This window comes from Amblyomma mixtum, chromosome 2, assembly GCF_055824585.1.
Source record: "Amblyomma mixtum isolate Tamu chromosome 2, ASM5582458v1, whole genome shotgun sequence".
Lineage (NCBI taxonomy): Eukaryota > Metazoa > Arthropoda > Arachnida > Ixodida > Ixodidae > Amblyomma > Amblyomma mixtum.
Genome location: NC_143013.1, coordinates 211,353,875 through 211,371,197, shown reverse-complemented (window position 1 = coordinate 211,371,197; position 17,323 = coordinate 211,353,875). Strand labels below are relative to the sequence as shown.

The window sequence follows — 17,323 nt, the reverse complement described above, 5'->3', positions numbered from 1 at the left end:
AGTGGTGACTGCAGTCCGGAGAGCAGGAAGACAGCAAAAATGTCTTCTAAATGAAACTCTTTTTGTGTTGACTTGCACAAGCAAAGAACTGAATGACTCCGCGGCGGAGTAGCAAAAGGCGAACTCTGCGGTCGTTGGACAGAATGCCCACCACTCTTGGCCATGCTGAATTTAAAGCTGCTAGCAAACTTTCGAGAAAGCGTGCAAAGTTACTAGAACATTCTGCAACAGCGTAGAAGCGGCTCCGCCAGGATGCGATCAATCAAGAAATCTGGTCGCGTCTTGCATCACAGCCAAAGCGATAAAGCGGCGCACCGGCAACACTGAAGAATAAACAAACACTACAAAGGTTTGCGGAATTACTCCCCTCTCAAAGAAGCATCAACCCAATGCTTTAAAACATAAGACTACAAACAAATAAAATGGACTGTGCAAAAAAAACACTGAGTGTGGGAACTGTGTCCTTGAGCATGCATAGTAGGGCTTTATACGGACATGGAAAACTTCTGGTCGTACGCAGCGTCGCAGAGATTGGCTATCATCATCATCAGCCTGACTACACCCACTGCAGGGCAAAGGCCTCTCCCATGTCTCTCCAATTAACCCTGTCCTTTGCCAGCTGCAGCCACCGTATGCCCGCAAAGTTCGTGATCTCATCCGTCCACTTAACTTTCTGCCATCCCCTGCTACGTTTCCCCTCTCTTGAAATCCACTCCGTTACCCTTAAGGACCAGCGGTTATCTTGCCTTTGCATTACATGCCCTGCCCAAGCCCATTTCTTCCTCTTGATTTCAACTAGGATGTCATTAACCCGCGTTTGTTCTCTCACCCACTCCACCCTCTTCCGATCTCTTAACGTTACACCTATCATTTTCCTTTCCATTCGCTGCGTTGTTAACTTAAGCTGAACCCTCTTTGTTAGCCTCCACGTTTCTGCCCCATAGGTGAATACCGGTAAGATACAGCTGTTGTATACTTTTCTCTTGAGGGATATTGGTAAACTGCCATTCATGATCTGAGATAACCGGCCATATGCGCTCCACCCCATTCTTATTCTTCTAGTTATTTCCCTCTCGTGATCCGGATCTGCGGTCACTACCTGCCCTAAGTAGACATATTCTCTTACTACTTCCAGCACCTCGCTACCAATTGCGAACTGCTGTTCCCTTGCTAGGCTGTTGAACATTACTTTGGTTTTCTGCATGTTAATTTTTAGCCCCACTGTTCTGCTGTGCCTCTCTAACTGATTGATCATGCTTTGCAGTTCTTGTCCTTGCCATGCCATGTTCTGGATTTCATCGCCCAGACCATTGGTGCTGTGCCCAGTATGAGTTTAAATTTGGCTTATAGCCAAATTTAAATTGGCTATAAGCCAATTTAAATTTGTCCCTGCTCACAAATTAGGCACAACCCAACATCAGTCGGAGGGTGTTCGGCAGTAAACATGAAAGGCATAAAGCTTTCCTCGGTAATTAGTTCTTGGCAGAGTAAGAAGATACTGTTTTCCACCAAAAAGATTTTGATCACTTGCAAGAACTTGCCATCGTCTGTTAGAATGTATTCAGAGCACGTTTTCTCGGTCCTGTTATAACTGGCACTATGTACAGTGATCCCTTTAATACGTGCCCTGAGGTATTCACTCATACTGGGCACAGCACCAATGGTCTGGGTGATCAAATCCAGAACATGGCATTCAAGACTGCCAGGCTGCAATGGCGCACCTGATACTCCTGACTGGAGCTTATTGCCTTGCTTTCCTGCGATCAGCCTTTGCTGCTTGTTCAGGAAGGGTGGCAGTAGTACCAGACGCTTCAGGGACTTCTGCGCCTCTCGCATGATGAAGCACTCTGCTATTTGATGTGCCACACCTTTCGCTGCAGAAACCAGCTTCAGAATGTCACCATTCCGTCCTTCAAATGGGAAGGTAGAGGTTGCCCACAGTGGCCCAGTCATACGCACAGATTTTGCAAGGTGCACAAGTTGGTGCACATTGAATGTCAGGGTGTGTTCACCATAGAGAACTGGCATCTGCTCAACAAACTGCACAAGAAGCCTTTCGGCACAAAAAATATCTGTCTCTTCAACACTTGCTTGTAAGAGTAAAAATAAACTCTGTGCAAGAAGGCAGAAATGTGTGAAATATCTCTGCGGGAGTATATTGAAGAGGCAAGGTGCACTGTAATAAAGAAGCCAATATCTCCATTCTGTAGCCTTCCAAAACGAGCACTCAGTTACTGGCCTTGGCAGTCTGGTGAAAGAAATTGGCGGCCGAATTTTCAACAGGCGGTCATTCAACTCTCTCACACGATTCCCAATGTGCCAGGCACTTCCTGGTGAACACAGCCAAAGTTCCATAAGCTGTGATGTGACACCTTCGAGTATACAGTGCATGTAGTCCGGTGGAAATCCCCACACCAGGTCCAATGTGCTGAGGGCTGCGACGGCTGACAAGCCCTTTAAGCCATCCACAGGACGGTCTCGCCTGGCTGCAAGTTTCATTGCACTGTACACCGTGTCGTGGCATCGCTCCACCATATCGCGCCCCTCCATGATATACTTCAGAGTGCCTGAAAAAAGAAATGACAGATAATTTGTTATAGTACTATGCATACTAAACAAAGAAATACATGCTAAAGAACAGACAGGAGGGAACGACATGGACATGTATGTGATGGTTATGAAACGCTACAATAATTTAAACTACATGCAATGGTACCATATTTACCTTTAATCAATGCACAAGCCCATTTTACAAAATTAGGCTCTTCATGTTACACTCAGCATATGTACAAGGGCAATAGGTCAACTTGTGGAGCTTGCATACCATATTTTTCACTGCAGAACCCAACTTCCAAGAGGTAGACCTAGGATATGAGAGATGCTAATGAAAAGCTCTGAATTATTATCATCACCACAGAATCTGACCGGCACAGTCAATCTTCCTGACCTTTTATGTGCACAGCTTATGCAGGAAGAGGTACACAAGTTTACAAGAGTGCTTGTGTAAGATAGAACTTCCAAGTGACAATTTTTTCCATTCTGAATCCATACATGTGCACCACAGGTGACAACAGTGATTCCAGTCCTCACACCTCTTACGTCTTGGATCATCAGACAATAAAACTATCACAACAGTTTAAACAGACAGCACAGACATTTTGGTCACATAATTAACAGCACCCAATGTCCTCATAGCTAGGAAGAAGTGCCCTGTGCATATCTGCACATATTTCTCACGGTAAACACAAAGCTAGATGTGACTGCTCACCAACGTGCAAAATGTCCTTCCTTTGTTATTATGCCTGCTAGAAAGTAAACTAAGCATCCCGCAACATCCTTTTGTTTCAGAATACTTATGAGGAGTTTAAGAAGACCCGTGATCCCTATGGTCGAAAGCTGCTATACCCTGGCTCAGTCAGGCTCTGTCTCTGGAATATGTGAACAGAAAAATTTCTTGAAAAGACTAAGCAGCAGAGTTACAGCTGTCACAATCAAGCAACTTCGCCATCCTTTTCTCTGCCATACCATCTTCAAGTCTCTCCCGCATATGGGTGAGAATCCTTCACAAGTGAAATTTCTTTCCCTAAGTTGCTTTTGCGCCATTAAAATCAATATAACTAACTGAAATTTCTTTCATTGCTTTTATGGGGAAGCACAGATTGTCATATCAGCATGGCCCTGCATCACCAAGTTGCTACAACACCAAGTTGTTGTTATTGCATTAAAACACAACCTGGTTAAACTGATATGAACCATTATTTTTATACCGGTAACAGTTGATACCAACCCCATGGGATACCAGTAAATAGTGAAACTTGTTGCATGTGAATGCATTTAAGCAACAAAATTATAGAGCTGTACAGTGTGCAGAAAGCAGATGAGGCAAAGCTTGTAATATGACTGAAACAATTCTTACCATCAACAAGCGATCCTTTTTGAAGGCACCAAGAACAGCCATAGTATCCGTTGTACTGCTTAGCATTCACCAGTGAAGTGCGAGCTGGCGAGTCAACACATAAGCACAACACATTCGCTGTTGACTGCAGCAAATGACCATGTGAAGCTGCCCATAGTGTGGAATTTCTCGACAAATGTCTTCAAGTAGATGTGAGTTGGTGGGTGACCTTTGGCAAACCAAATGGTGCCGATGCGGATGTTCTTCCAATGGTGGGGAAGAGGGAGCTCATTAAGCGCTACTTGAATTGGCCAGACTGACCCTTTGCTCGACTTAAATACTGGCGATCCATCGCTGTTAGCGGTAACAGTCAGGTCGCTCCAATTCATGTTCCTTTGATGGCAGACCTTTCTGTACAGTTGGCCATCTGTGATATCCTTATAAGCTCCCTGATGAGATTCAGCTGTCAGTTTCTGGAGGTTTGCGCCAACTATATCCCCAAACTTCTTTAAGAGACACTGTAGCTGACGCTTGAGGTCGACAGTTATGAAAACGCTTCCTTTTTCCACCATCCTTGATTTGTGCAAATCCCATAACTTCCTGAAGCCATATTTTGTCGATGGGAAGACGCTCTGGCCAAGCAACGCATTCAACAGCTTCAACAAGCTGTCCACTTGTGTCCAAGGAAGGCCAGCAGCAACAACAAATGTTAAAACAAGCAGCATTGCCTGCAGGTGGGTAGTGTTCTGGTGTGGAAGTCTCGACTCAGAGTTCACTATTATAAATTCTGACAAGTCTTTGTCGGGGTCCTCTAGCACATGGTTGTCAAGCCCATCGGTGTCATCATGGAGCCTTGGCAGTTGTGCATCGGAAATGCTGTCATCAAGTTGCTGGCCTGAAGGCTCATCATCCAAATTGGGATGACTTGTAGAGGCGTTGTCATGCACCTCATCTTCAGTTTGCTACAAAAAACATTGGAAAGGCTTCATCAGCAACAGAAGAAAAAAACATCAGTATTCAAGTGAATGACTGCAACCTGTTCATGTATACCCGAGTTGGTATCATTCCGCATGAACATCATTCCGATTCCCTCCACATTTTAATATTTTCATCACAGGTTGTATGCTTTTCTTTATAATGATCCATAAGAGATTAGTATACATGGACCATCATGTGACATCGACCTGCAATCACTAAATAATTTATAATCCAATTTCTTATCTCACCTGTTTCAGCTTCAACAGCCAAGTAATGGCTACGATGTGAAAGGTCTGTATAAGTCACATGAGACGCAAATAAAAAGTGCAACATAATCACTGCTTCGTAATTTTAATTCACTGCGGACTGGGATCCCTTGTTACTACTATATTTGCTTTTTTTTTTCAAAAATAAAGTAACTCACCGGAGGCAAGAAAACGAAGCGTCACTTGAAGCCTTGTCTTAGCCAGCATGGATGCCCGCATGATACTGTCCTGTCGCTCAATCCGATGTCGTACCCGGGCCAGTATCTGGTAAAACTGCTCTTCCAGAGCGCTCACGGCGGACGGACGTGTTTAACGAGCGCTCCGGCGCGCTGCGCAAGATTCTATTTCTCGGGCAGGCGGACTTCGGCCCGCACATGGGCTCGCCGTTCTCCGCTATTCTCGAGGCACAAGTCGTGCCGAATACGCTCGCGCACATACGCGGTTCCGACGTGAAATGCAGCAGTGAAGTATATCTCTCTCTCTCTCGCTGTCGAGAGAGAGTGCCGGCGGCTTTACGTCTGCCCCTGCGCGGGGTCTCCCGGCCGCTGCGCGCAATCGCTTACAAAAAAGTAATACATAGCCACGCACACGTAGCGTCCTGTCTCGGACTAATCGCGCGCGCGGCACACTGCACTAGCGGCCGGGGTGGGGCGCCCGGCCGCGTATACCGTCCGAGGTAGCACCCACGGAGCGTTCGTGTCACGCGTGCACTACCTCGCGAAGAGCGAGCGGGAAGTCAAGCCCGCCTGCTCGATGAACGCACAGAGGCTCACCATTGTTCTGCCACGGGTGCGCGCACTGCCGCGTGGCCACAGGAGCGCTTCGAGACTGTCCGGGATGATTCCCAGCACCCTGCAGGCCGCGAGAATCTCGCGACGTGGCACTGCAGAAGCGGCACAGCAAAGGAGCATGTGCTCCAATGTCTCCACTGCACCGCAGTCAGCGCACGCGTCGCTCGGGGATGGTGGCCGCTGCGGCGAGCGAGCAGTTTGCGCTCACCACGGAGCCGTCAGTGAACACAAGCAGATGGTCGCGCAGTTGCTAGTACAGCGAGAGAGCGAAATCGAAACTGAAATCCGGCTAAGAGCTACCACTGCCTTGTCACGTGAGGGCATATTTCCCATGATGCTTTCCATTATATTTTTTATGACTAGGCTTCAAGATTGCGACGTCATGGTCCCTCCTAGTTTTTCTTCCTCCATGGTTGGTGGGCTGCCTTGTGGTAGAGTTTAGCAGCCAGTTTTTATGGAGGAAGGAAAGAACTCGGGAGAGGCTGTTACTTCACATTTTTTGAAGCCGGCTCCTGTAGAGAACCGTAGGGAAAAAACTGAGCAGGGAGCGTCCGGTGAAGCCTAGTCATAAAGACCATCGCCGCCCTCATTGAAGCGCGTATATTTCAGACCTTCATGTAGTAAAGGTGTTGCGAGAGTTGACCTTGATGTAACGAACTGGCTACGCCCTCTATCTGTTAGTGCTGAGCCACTCAAAATTTGTTAGAACCACGCGAAAGTTCCGTGACGATAAAGCACGAACTGACATGAGAGGAACGCCGATCGCATCGAGCCGCTGCAGTTGACGCAACGCGCCGTGCTCCAGCGCCGTTGGCGCATCTCCGGTTCTTTCTCTTTTGGAACGTCATACCACGTGGCGTTACAACTGTTCATGCTCAAAAGCAGCGAAAAATGATAGGGCATAGCAAAAAAGAAAAGACACGAGCAGTGCACGGCCATCACTGCCGCGTGGTTGCTCGCGTGATTCCGGTGCCGATAACTGGCGTGTCAGGAGCGGGGACGGCGGAGATCGCCGGCGACGCAAGGTGAGGAGTCCGTTTCCTGGGGCTGTTACAGCGAGGGAGCAGCGGGGAACCTCCGCGGTTGGTCTACGGCAGCGGCATGGCCGCACGCGTTCCTCTCCAGCTCGGTCGCGGTGCCCCCTCCTTGCGTAGGTCACGGCAGCTGCTGCTGCAGTCGCACTATCAGCATGATCGCAAAACGTTTCTCCATGTTTATGACTTTCGCGTAACACTGCTTTGTGTAAATGTTTTCAAGGTGATTGCAGCTACTTTTATTTCTTATTTCGGTTCCCATTCTGCAGTGTCCTTTGACTCACTTCGCGAAACCTACATGTAACGGAAACCTGGATGTAAAGAAAAATCTCAGACTTTTGAAAAATTTCGTTATGACCACGTTTAACTGTAGAGCCAACATGAAAAAAGAGTGATTCTAGTAAACGTGTTCTCTCCATGGACTTTTAGTCATGCACGCTTGGTTGAACTTGCGTGCAAGGCGGTGTGAGCGTTACTAAAATATTTTCTCTGTTTTTGTGATTGTTTTTTTTCTAGCTACGCGTGGCTGAACCTTATCTCATTATGAACAAACTCTGTGACTCCTTTATTCCGTTCATGCTGTTCCCATGTTGCTCCAGGGTTATCGTTCTGGTACATATGTGCTCCAGAATGGATATTTTTCTGCTCCAAAAATTGCTCCAGAACTTGAAATGGCTGGAGCACCACTGAGTTTATGAAGTAGTTTTTTATGCAAAAATTCAGGGGGGCACTTTCTTGACCTAAAGTGCGGAGAGGCGAAAGCCTTACCGCACAGTGTTGCTGCTTGTGTCACTGATGTGTGGTTATAATGTTAGGCGTCGCCTTCAAGAGTGGAATGCGACAGCGTCTTGCAATGCTGCCAGGGAGTCCACAGAACACCATCGCCCGTTCGGCTGTACGCCTTGCTCGTCAGTAAATTGGTTTTTGAGGAAAGGAAATGTATCTGTCTGGCATATCTCGGTGGACACCTGAACCTTGTGGTAAGGGAAGGAAGATGGGAGTGAACGAAGACACCATATTCACTAGACGCGCCTTTGTTCATTCGAAACCATCGAGCTGGCATAGCGGAGTGGTTAGCGTGCTGGTCTCGCACCGGAGACCCTGGTTCCATTCCTCAACTCGACCAATTTCCTACTCAGTTTTGTTTATTTATCTGGTCTGACTAGAAAGGGTAATTAAACTAATTGGTTAATTAAGCAGTTGATTAAACTCAGTCCCAATTACTTGGAGCATCACCACACCATCCCTTTAATTGATTGCATGGTTACTAGCCAAAGTAAAATTGGCCCAGTTTGAAATTCACGCACTGTGACGTCATGACCATTTTGACCAATTTTTGAAAAGCGTGACATTTCTGTCGACAACTCCTGCCTACAACTATGAGGCATTAAAGGCTTCGGCCTTAAAACCTTATCGAAAGCTTTTCGAAAGTCCATGAACATAACATCTGTTTGTTTTCCTTCGTTGATTGCTGTTGCAAAATCATGGATCGTCTAGACCAGCTGAGTGCATGTTGAATACCCTCGTCTGAACCCATGTTGAACATCTGCTAGTACATTATGCTCCTCGAGGAAATTAGTTAAATGCTTATGAATGATATGTTCTAATAATTTGCATGTTGTCGAAGTTAATGAAACAGGGCGATGATTTTCAATACACATCCTCTCCACTTTTATACAAAGGCTTAATTCTAGCAGTTTTCCAATCACACGGTAAAACACCTTCTTTCAAAGATCGAGTGAATGGGACGCGCAAATACTTGGAACACCACTCTGCATACTGTTTATGAAAGGCATTCGGAATATCATCTGGTCGAGGTGATTTCTTAACATCCAGTTTTAACAAGATTTAAAACACCCTCTTCTGAAATTAAAACATTGATATAATTTGAGTTCAGGGTGATAACAGCAATTGTGCTGACAGAGTGCACAGAGAAAGAGCTAAAGTGCTCCTCTGCAAAGTCACTTCGGAGGATGCCTGTGCCTGCTGACGTCTGCATGCACCATGTCGTCCTGCCATGGCACTGCACCCTGCGCACTGAAGTATCCACACAAAGCATCACACACTGCACAAGCAGCTGCTCTTGGGCGGCTACCTTGAGCAAGCTGCACAGGGAAAAATGTTTCCTGCGGCACTGGTCCACCGGATTCTGCACTGCACAGCACGTCTGTGCCCAAGAAATTGTGCAGGGCACATGCGGCACAAACATACGTGCTGATGCGTTCAGGTTTGGCTTCTATGGTTGTATGAAGGAACCTGAACCGGTTTGCAAGGATCCCAAAGGCATTCTCTGCCACCCGGCGTGCTCTTGACAGCCTGCACAAGAAAGTCATCATAGCTTAGTTGTAAAGTAGTGCATACAGCTCACAGTTTCAAATATATCTCAATAGAAGTGAGAACAAGCTCTAAAATGCAGAGCCGAGGCACAAAGTAGTATGCAGAATGATTCGATATACAACAGGCTGATTGATTACCAGTGCTCTCACAGTAAAACAGCGCGCTTACACGAGACGTGTAAGCGCGCTGTTTTACTGTGAGATCATGTACCAACTGGCCCGGCAACTATCCTTAATGATTACCTGTGGTTGAAGATTCTCTTCTCCAACGGCAAGGTGTGCCCGGCGTATGGCTTCATTACATGCTCCGAAAGCGGGAAAGCATCGTCTCCTACGATGACTGAAGGCATGTTCAGTACGGGGGAGTGCCCTATTTCTACTAAAGGTGGCAGTCCCGCTGTTTTCTTTTCAATTGCTTTACGCAAAGGGGTTGTTTGCCATATGCCCCCATCCCCTTGTGGGCTTGGAGCACCCACATCTAAGTAAACGAATTTATAGTTTGCGTCCACAAGAGCGAATAAAATGATGCTGAATGATTTTTTGTAATTAAAATAAACAGATCCAGATTTTTTGGGCTTTATGATGCAGACGTGCTTTCCGTCCATGGCACCACAACAATTTGGGAACTGCCATTTTTCACTGAACCCCTCAATGATCTTCTTCCACTGCTCTTCAGTTTTTGGTGAATTCAGGTAGTCAGCTTTTAACTCCTGGTATATGGCCAAACAGGTTTCCAGTAAAATTCCATTTACTGTGGAATGGCCTAGTCGGAACTGGTGGCTAAGGGAAAACAGACTCCCCTGAAAAGCAAAGAAAGCATTGAATAAGTCACATGCAATGTCAGCAAAAACACACCACACCAGTGCAATACCATCACAAGCTAAAGTGAAAGAAAAACCTGCTCAGCTGTTGAGATGGCGAAACAACAGAATTTTATGGTATCGAGAAGTGTGCCTGTACTCAACACTACCAGCAGTCGCAATTCAACCCTTGTGTTTCACGTCTCCCATCCCCCTTTTAATTAAATTAACAATATATACTTGCTACAGTCAACCTTTCTTTTTAAAGGCATATCCAGTAATAATGAGCTATAAACGTCTCGCATTATTGTAAATTTGTAGACACACCTTTCATGAAACTCGGTGATTTGACACTTCAGTTTTGATTACACAGTTTCACTTGGTTCCAGCTCGAACAGTGAAGCTGCTTTGCAAGAGAAGGTGTGGCATCATATAATTAGCAAACAGCTATGATTCTTAATTTGAAACTGTGGCCAACAGATTTCTGGTTGAGGCTGAGCGATATTAGTTCATATCAGCTGCAACTATGTCAAATTCTCAGTTTAGGATGTTTCCCTTGCACGTATGTAAATCCAGATGGCAATTGCCTAGTGAAAGCAAATTATATTTCACCTGAACTATAGCTTATCTACTGTCTTCATGACTGTAGAAAAAAAGGTTTAAAGCTCCTTCAAGTAAGTGCAATATTAGTACAAGACCCACTTAATTTTCATTGAAAGGTATGATGGCATTTTCATCAAGCAGAGAGATACAGTAGGGATTAGAACTGCAATGTGGGACATGTGTCATATGGTTACTTGGTCATCACAAAGCTGAACTTTTCTTATTAAATAGAAGTAGAAATAATTTGCTTATTGTTCCGATGTCAGGTTGAAAGCTCTTGACTTTAGTTGTTACCAAAGCTGCTTAGGCAAGAAAATTGTGTAAAGCACACATTAAAGGTGAAGCATGGAAGAACATACCATCAGATGAACCTGTGCTCACTGAAAAAATAATGCAGACAGTACAATAAGAGCCAGCAGCCCCTGTAAAAGAATTTAAAGGCCCAGATTGCAGTATAAATCAATCATAAATCAATATGTTCAGAACAATGCTTGCAAAGTTTCAAATCAGGTTATTTACTGAGCAGAACAAATAAAATGTACTGCACTCATTCTGCCCACACATTTTTGAAAAGGCATGAATGAATGCCTGACAGTGTAACAGACCTCTTAGCTGTTTTTCTTCCATTCACACAATATTAAATTAAAGATTACGAACAGCCTGACAATTGTAGATACATAAGGGCAAACTGTGCAATTACTCCTACTGGAAGCAAAAGAATCAAAACAAGCAAAAGCTACAAGAAACAATTATTACAGGTACAACAAATACAGATTAATTTTTGTTTTCTTTTTTGAAATGTTAGTCATTCTGATCCTAGTGTACCAATAATGAGAGTGTGATATTGCAAGAAGTGTGCTATAAAGTAGAATTGCTTTTCATGACATAGATTCTATTGTGCCGTGATTATACATTGTCAGCCTCACCTTATTTATGTTCTTTCCCAAGATGCCATCTTGGAAAGGCACTTTCATTTAACCTGCACGCGCACACACACATCTTTTTCACTGACAGAAGACTGCACGTGGTAATGCAGCAAAACACTGAAGAATAATACAGCAGCTTCAGCTGCCCCTTAGGTTGTGCACAGATGGTACAGTAAAGAGCTCTTTGTGTGATCCACCAAAGCTGTCAGGTACATATATGCCAGTGTGCTGCCTTCCTGTACCTAGCTGTATTTTGTGGTTCTGCAACTTTCGATAGGAAGTGAATTTTGTTGAAAAGTTTCATATCTAAAAATGGTGATGAGTAATGTCTGTTTGCAAAAAATGATGATGTCTGTTTGTAAAAAAGACTATGGAAAAACCTAGAAACAGGAAAATGCGAACACTTGGTGACATAAGACAGCTATTCAAAACACATTTGAAACATTCTTCAAGCTTTATTGCCCACATGGAAAACATGAAGGAGTTGAAACAAATATTGTAATACCTTATCTAAGAGTATCATATCTGAGTTCTAATATTTTTTTTTTCTCATAGATACTAGAGTCAAGGATTTCACATTAAAGCAACCACAGAATCTTCCGTAATGTGACACAAAAATACCATAATAAGCTAAGCTACCACTATAGTATAAGAGAATATGCTAGAATATTTGATTCAGTTCACATATTCCATTGAATTTCAGCTGCAGGAGAGAGAACCACAATTAAATAAAATACCACTCTATCGTTAGCCTTTGAAATATTCCTGAAAGAGATCATTTTTTTGTGCGTTAGCTGAAATTCCATTGTCAGAAAATGATTTAAGCATATAATTTATGTTTTCCTGCAACTAATGCATTGCTGTCTCAAAGTGTACTTGATCTGTGAGCAAAACTGCGCTGTCCATGCACTGGAAGACCAAGCATCTGAAGTTATCGAGCTGAAGTCACTAGTGATTAAATTTTTTTAAAGAGTATGGAAGATAAAATAGAATCCAGCAGTTTACCAGCCTCTATATATTGGCAGTTTACCACCAGGTTCAGTTTGGTTATTTAATTTAATGATGAACGACTATACAAAAAATTCTCGAGGATAGTGAAAAACAGAGCTCAAAAGCCAAGCAGGTACAGTTTGCTTGGTAAAATCCTATGTTTCATCACATCAAAGATTTTCTGAACACTGAGAAAAAAAGTGCAGTTAAACAATTTGTCAAATGACGAATACAGCTCAGCTGCAAATTTGTCAAGAATTAATGCAATGCCCCTTCTTGTAATATCGCATTCCTGATGATTAAAAAGAACAGAGACAGTTAAAAAATTTTTTCATGCATTCAAATAGGAATTTTTCTAGTATTTGGGATGGGGTCAATGACAGGTAAATTTGTCAGTAGTTCTCAATGCATTTTTTGCCTTCCCTTTAATAGTGGCCTATATCAAAGCTTATCAAATCATATGACAGAATTTTCCTGAAACCCTTCAGTCAAAAAGAATGGAATGTTTGCAAGAACATGATGATACCATGGTAGCAATGAAGTGGGCATATTTCACCTAAAAGTGCACTAACTTGGACAGATCCCCCTTTGAGAGCCTCAGAATGCATGTTAAAGCAGGTGAAAGTTTTTTTTAGTGCGCAAGTGGTGTTGTGTTGTGTTACTGCCATTCTTGTTGCAAACCTGAAATATTGATTGAAATTATCAGCTTTTTATGATGGATTATTCAGCAAACCATCAGTGCATTGAGAGACCTTATCTGTGAAGAGGGTTAATCTGCGACACCTTTGCAGGGTTTTTTGTTTAATTAATAATAACAGTAACAATGATGATAATGCTTTGTATGCATTAAAACAACTCTAAGTCTAAGAAATGCTTCTGAAATACTTCGGATGCAACTGTAGCACAAGCACACACATTCGCATGAAGGCACAAAATAATCTTGTGACAACATAAGAGGATCTCTTTTGCAGCCTTCCTGTTCCTGACAAACCTCTCACCACTCCCCAACTTCGTTCTCTTCAGTGCATCCTCTTAAGATACACCCCTCACCCCTGGCAATTTTTTTGTCTACCGTCTCAGAGCTTCCCCCTGCACGCCCCATTTGCTATCATCCCTATGCTAATCAGGAACGTGCCCTCTTTTCTGCCCCATAATCATCATCATCAGCCTGACTATGCCCACTGCAGGGCAAAGGCCTCTCCCATGTCTCTCCAATTAACCCTGTCCTGTGCACAGTTGCGGGCACCGTATCCCCGCAAACTTCTTAATCTCATCCGCCCACCTAACTTTCTGTTGCTCCCCTTCTACGTTTGCTTTCTCTTGGAATCCACTCCGTCACCCTTAAGGACCAGCGGTTATCTTGCCTTCGCATTACATGCCCTGCCCAAGCCCAATTCTTCCCGTTGATTTCGACTAGGATGTCATTAACCCGCGTTTGTTCCCTCACCCACTCCGCCCTCTTTCGATCTCTTAACGTTACACCTACCATTTTTCTTTCCATAGCTCACTGCGCTGTCCTTAAGTTAAGCTGAACCCCACTGACTTTCAATTACAGCATTACCCATAGCATCGGACAAGCTGATATGGACCAGATGGCTTTGGTGACCCTGGCACAAGATATCCACGGCGCTTCATGTTGCATCATAATAAATCTGTTTCTATCTCTCTCTTAGACACACATGCAGCTGCTGCAGCATCCATGTATGCGTGTGTTCCTTAATTTGAATGTGGGTGTTTGCACTGCAGTTACATCTGAAGTGTCAAACAAACTTGCCTGAAACCTCGTTTTCCTCTTAATATATTTTGTTTACTGGTGATTATGTTGGAGTGCCTGTCTATTCTTTAGCTTGGTGGGTGCCATATATCAACTTTCTTCCCTTTGTGTAAATTAAATGGATGATTTGTTGCTTCACCCCACGTGTTTAAATAATGCTGCTCATTCACCTACTTCTTTTTTGTATAGTATATAGGACAGTTGATCACATGCTTTTGTTCTGCTGTTCAGTATGCTGTAATGAGTATGTGTGTGCAGTTTACGACCACATAGAATGAGACCATGGTTTTATGCAGTTTATCGTACGTCCCGAAGTGACTCAGACTATGAGGGACACTGTAGTGGTGGGCTGTGGATAATTTCGACCACTTGGGGTTCTTTAACGTGCACCAACATCGCACAGTACAAAAGGCTTCTAGCATTGCACCTTCATTGAAATGAGGCCAACAAGACCGGGATCAGGCCCACATCTTTCAGGTCAGCAGCCGAGCACCACAACTACTAAGCCACCATGGCGGCTTGCCCATGCTTTTCATTCAGTGTTTCGGTATATACACTGCATTTGTCATCACCTGTTGGGTCACTTTGTCAAGCCACTGACAGCAGTAGCTTTTTGTGGCTGCTCCCTCTTTGCACGAAAAGAAAATTCAATTTGAATTTAAAGAAATTATGCGTTAAAATATTTCGTTCCATCACCTTACTTATTCACTCTCAAGGCTCAAGGGCATTATTTAGAGAAATGGGTGAACAGAACAAATTATTAACAGAACAAATCAGTTGCAGCTTTCTTGAAGGCGATGTTATTGACGATCACAGTGACAAAGGCAAAAAAGTAGTTCCAGGCGTTACTGGTGTGTGGATAAAATGAACATATGACATGCGAGAACACAGACTTTAAACATGTGGTCATTACGTGATGAAATATAGGGCTCATTGTAGTGCTCGTGAAACGCTGAAAATCAGTGCACCAGAGGAAAGAAATAGAAGTTGTAAAACAGAAAACAAGACTCTCTGTAGTGTTGAAATTGAATGGTAAAAAGAAAGAAAAATTTATAGTAAAGCAAAAGAAATATCAATATTGTTTTGACAAATTTGGCATCAAAAAAAGCGCATTTGAAATGTTAAAAACATCTTGCCATCCTAATATCACTCCCAAATTTTAACTAGAATTGCAGACAATTTTAGAATGTGTGGTAAAATAACTATTTTGATTCAAATTTAATACCCGCCTTTGCTGCTCTGCCAATGCCAAAACTGGTAAAAATTTTTCTCGAAACATGTAATACCTAGGAGCACAATTTGAAACACTTTTTTTATAACGTGTCCATACCTCTGGATTGTAAAGTTGAAATTTCGGGGCATGGTCAAAGGTGTCTACCACTCATATTAATAAGACAGCAAGAGCTGAATTACAACTATCCAACATTCAAATGATCATTACACTGCAAGATCAAATAGCCCCAGTTGAAGGACTCATTGTGCTTCTGCAAGTTCCAGTCCCCGCAGGGAGGCGTCTGCAGCATGCAGACGTTGGTGAGTGGCGACACCACGGGGTTAACCCGAGCATCCGCAGGGACATCCCCACAGGGGGATGATGGTGAACAATGCGTCACCACGGACCCGAGCATCCGCGCTTAGCCGTGCGTGGCATCGCCGTGTCCGGGGAAAAGGGGATCCTGGTGGTTGAGCCGATGCCGAGCGTTTGGACCCTTAAGGCCCCTCGGCGGAGGCAACACACCACTTTGGCCCCAGCTTCCTGTAGACGGCACCTCCGGCCTGACCCAACCGGAGGAAATCGGCAGTCGCCTTTTCCTGTCCTCCCCTCTATCTTTCACTTTCCTATTCCCTTTCTTACAACTTTCCTGTATCCTCCTCTCTTCTTCGTTTTTTTCCTCTTTTTCCTGGCGGCGAGGGTTAACCGTGTGTGACCAACTACCCTGAGTTGAGTCATATTAGGTTATAGTTAAGGTGTACAGCTGGCGTGGGCAGGACTTTCAAGTTCCTGTCGCGTCCCCTTGTTGGACTCCATGGTGGGTGGCTGGCACCATGACCGAAAAACATCAATTTTTTATGGCTCCCCCCCTTTCCAAACCCGATCGCTCTCTTAAAAGAGTGCGGAACGAAGCATCAGACTTTTTCATGAAAAAGAAACCAACTTTCACTAAGTTTCATGTTATACACAGCAACTGTGAACAAAAGCAAGCCCATCCCCGCAGGGAGGCGTCTGCAGCATGCAGACGTTGGTGAGTGGCGACACCACGGGGTTAACCCGAGCATCCGCAGGGACATCCCCGCAGGGGGATGATGGTGAACAATGCGTCACCACGGACCCGAGCATCCGCGCTTAGCCGTGCGTGGCATCGCCGTGTCCGGGGAAAAGGGGATCCTGGTGGTTGAGCCGATGCCGAGCGTTTGGACCCTTAAGGCCCCTCGGCGGAGGCAACACACCACTTTGGCCCCAGCTTCCTGTAGACGGCACCTCCGGCCTGACCCGACCGGGGGAAATCGGCAGTCGCCTTTTCCTGTCCTCCCCTCTATCTTTCACTTTCCTATTTCCTTTCTTACAACTTTCCTGTATCCTCCTCCCTTCTTAGTTTTTTCCTCTTTTTCCTGGCGGCGAGGGTTAACCGTGTGTGACCAACTACCCTGAGTTGAGTCATATTAGGTTATAGTTAAGGTGTACAGCTGGCGTGGGCAGGACTTGCTCGCAAGTTCCTGTCCCGTCCCCTTGTTGGGCTCCATGGTGGGTGGCTGGCACCGTGGCCGAAACACACACATTTTTATGGCTTCCCTTACTTCAAGTAACGATCGCACTCCAAAAAGAGTGCGGACCGAAGACCTCACAGCCCAGTGCTTCCGAAAAACGAAACAAACTTTCCCCAAATACCACGTCATCCACAGCGAAACTGAAAAAACTGCCAGAAAATTGT

At 44.6% G+C, this 17,323-nt stretch overlaps 1 pseudogene; it reads right to left on the bottom strand.

Annotated features, from left to right (window-relative positions):
- Window positions 1–4,280: 4,280 nt before the first annotated feature.
- LOC149362456 (uncharacterized) overlaps window positions 4,281–17,323 on the bottom strand; it is a 30,907-nt pseudogene continuing 17,864 nt past the window's right edge.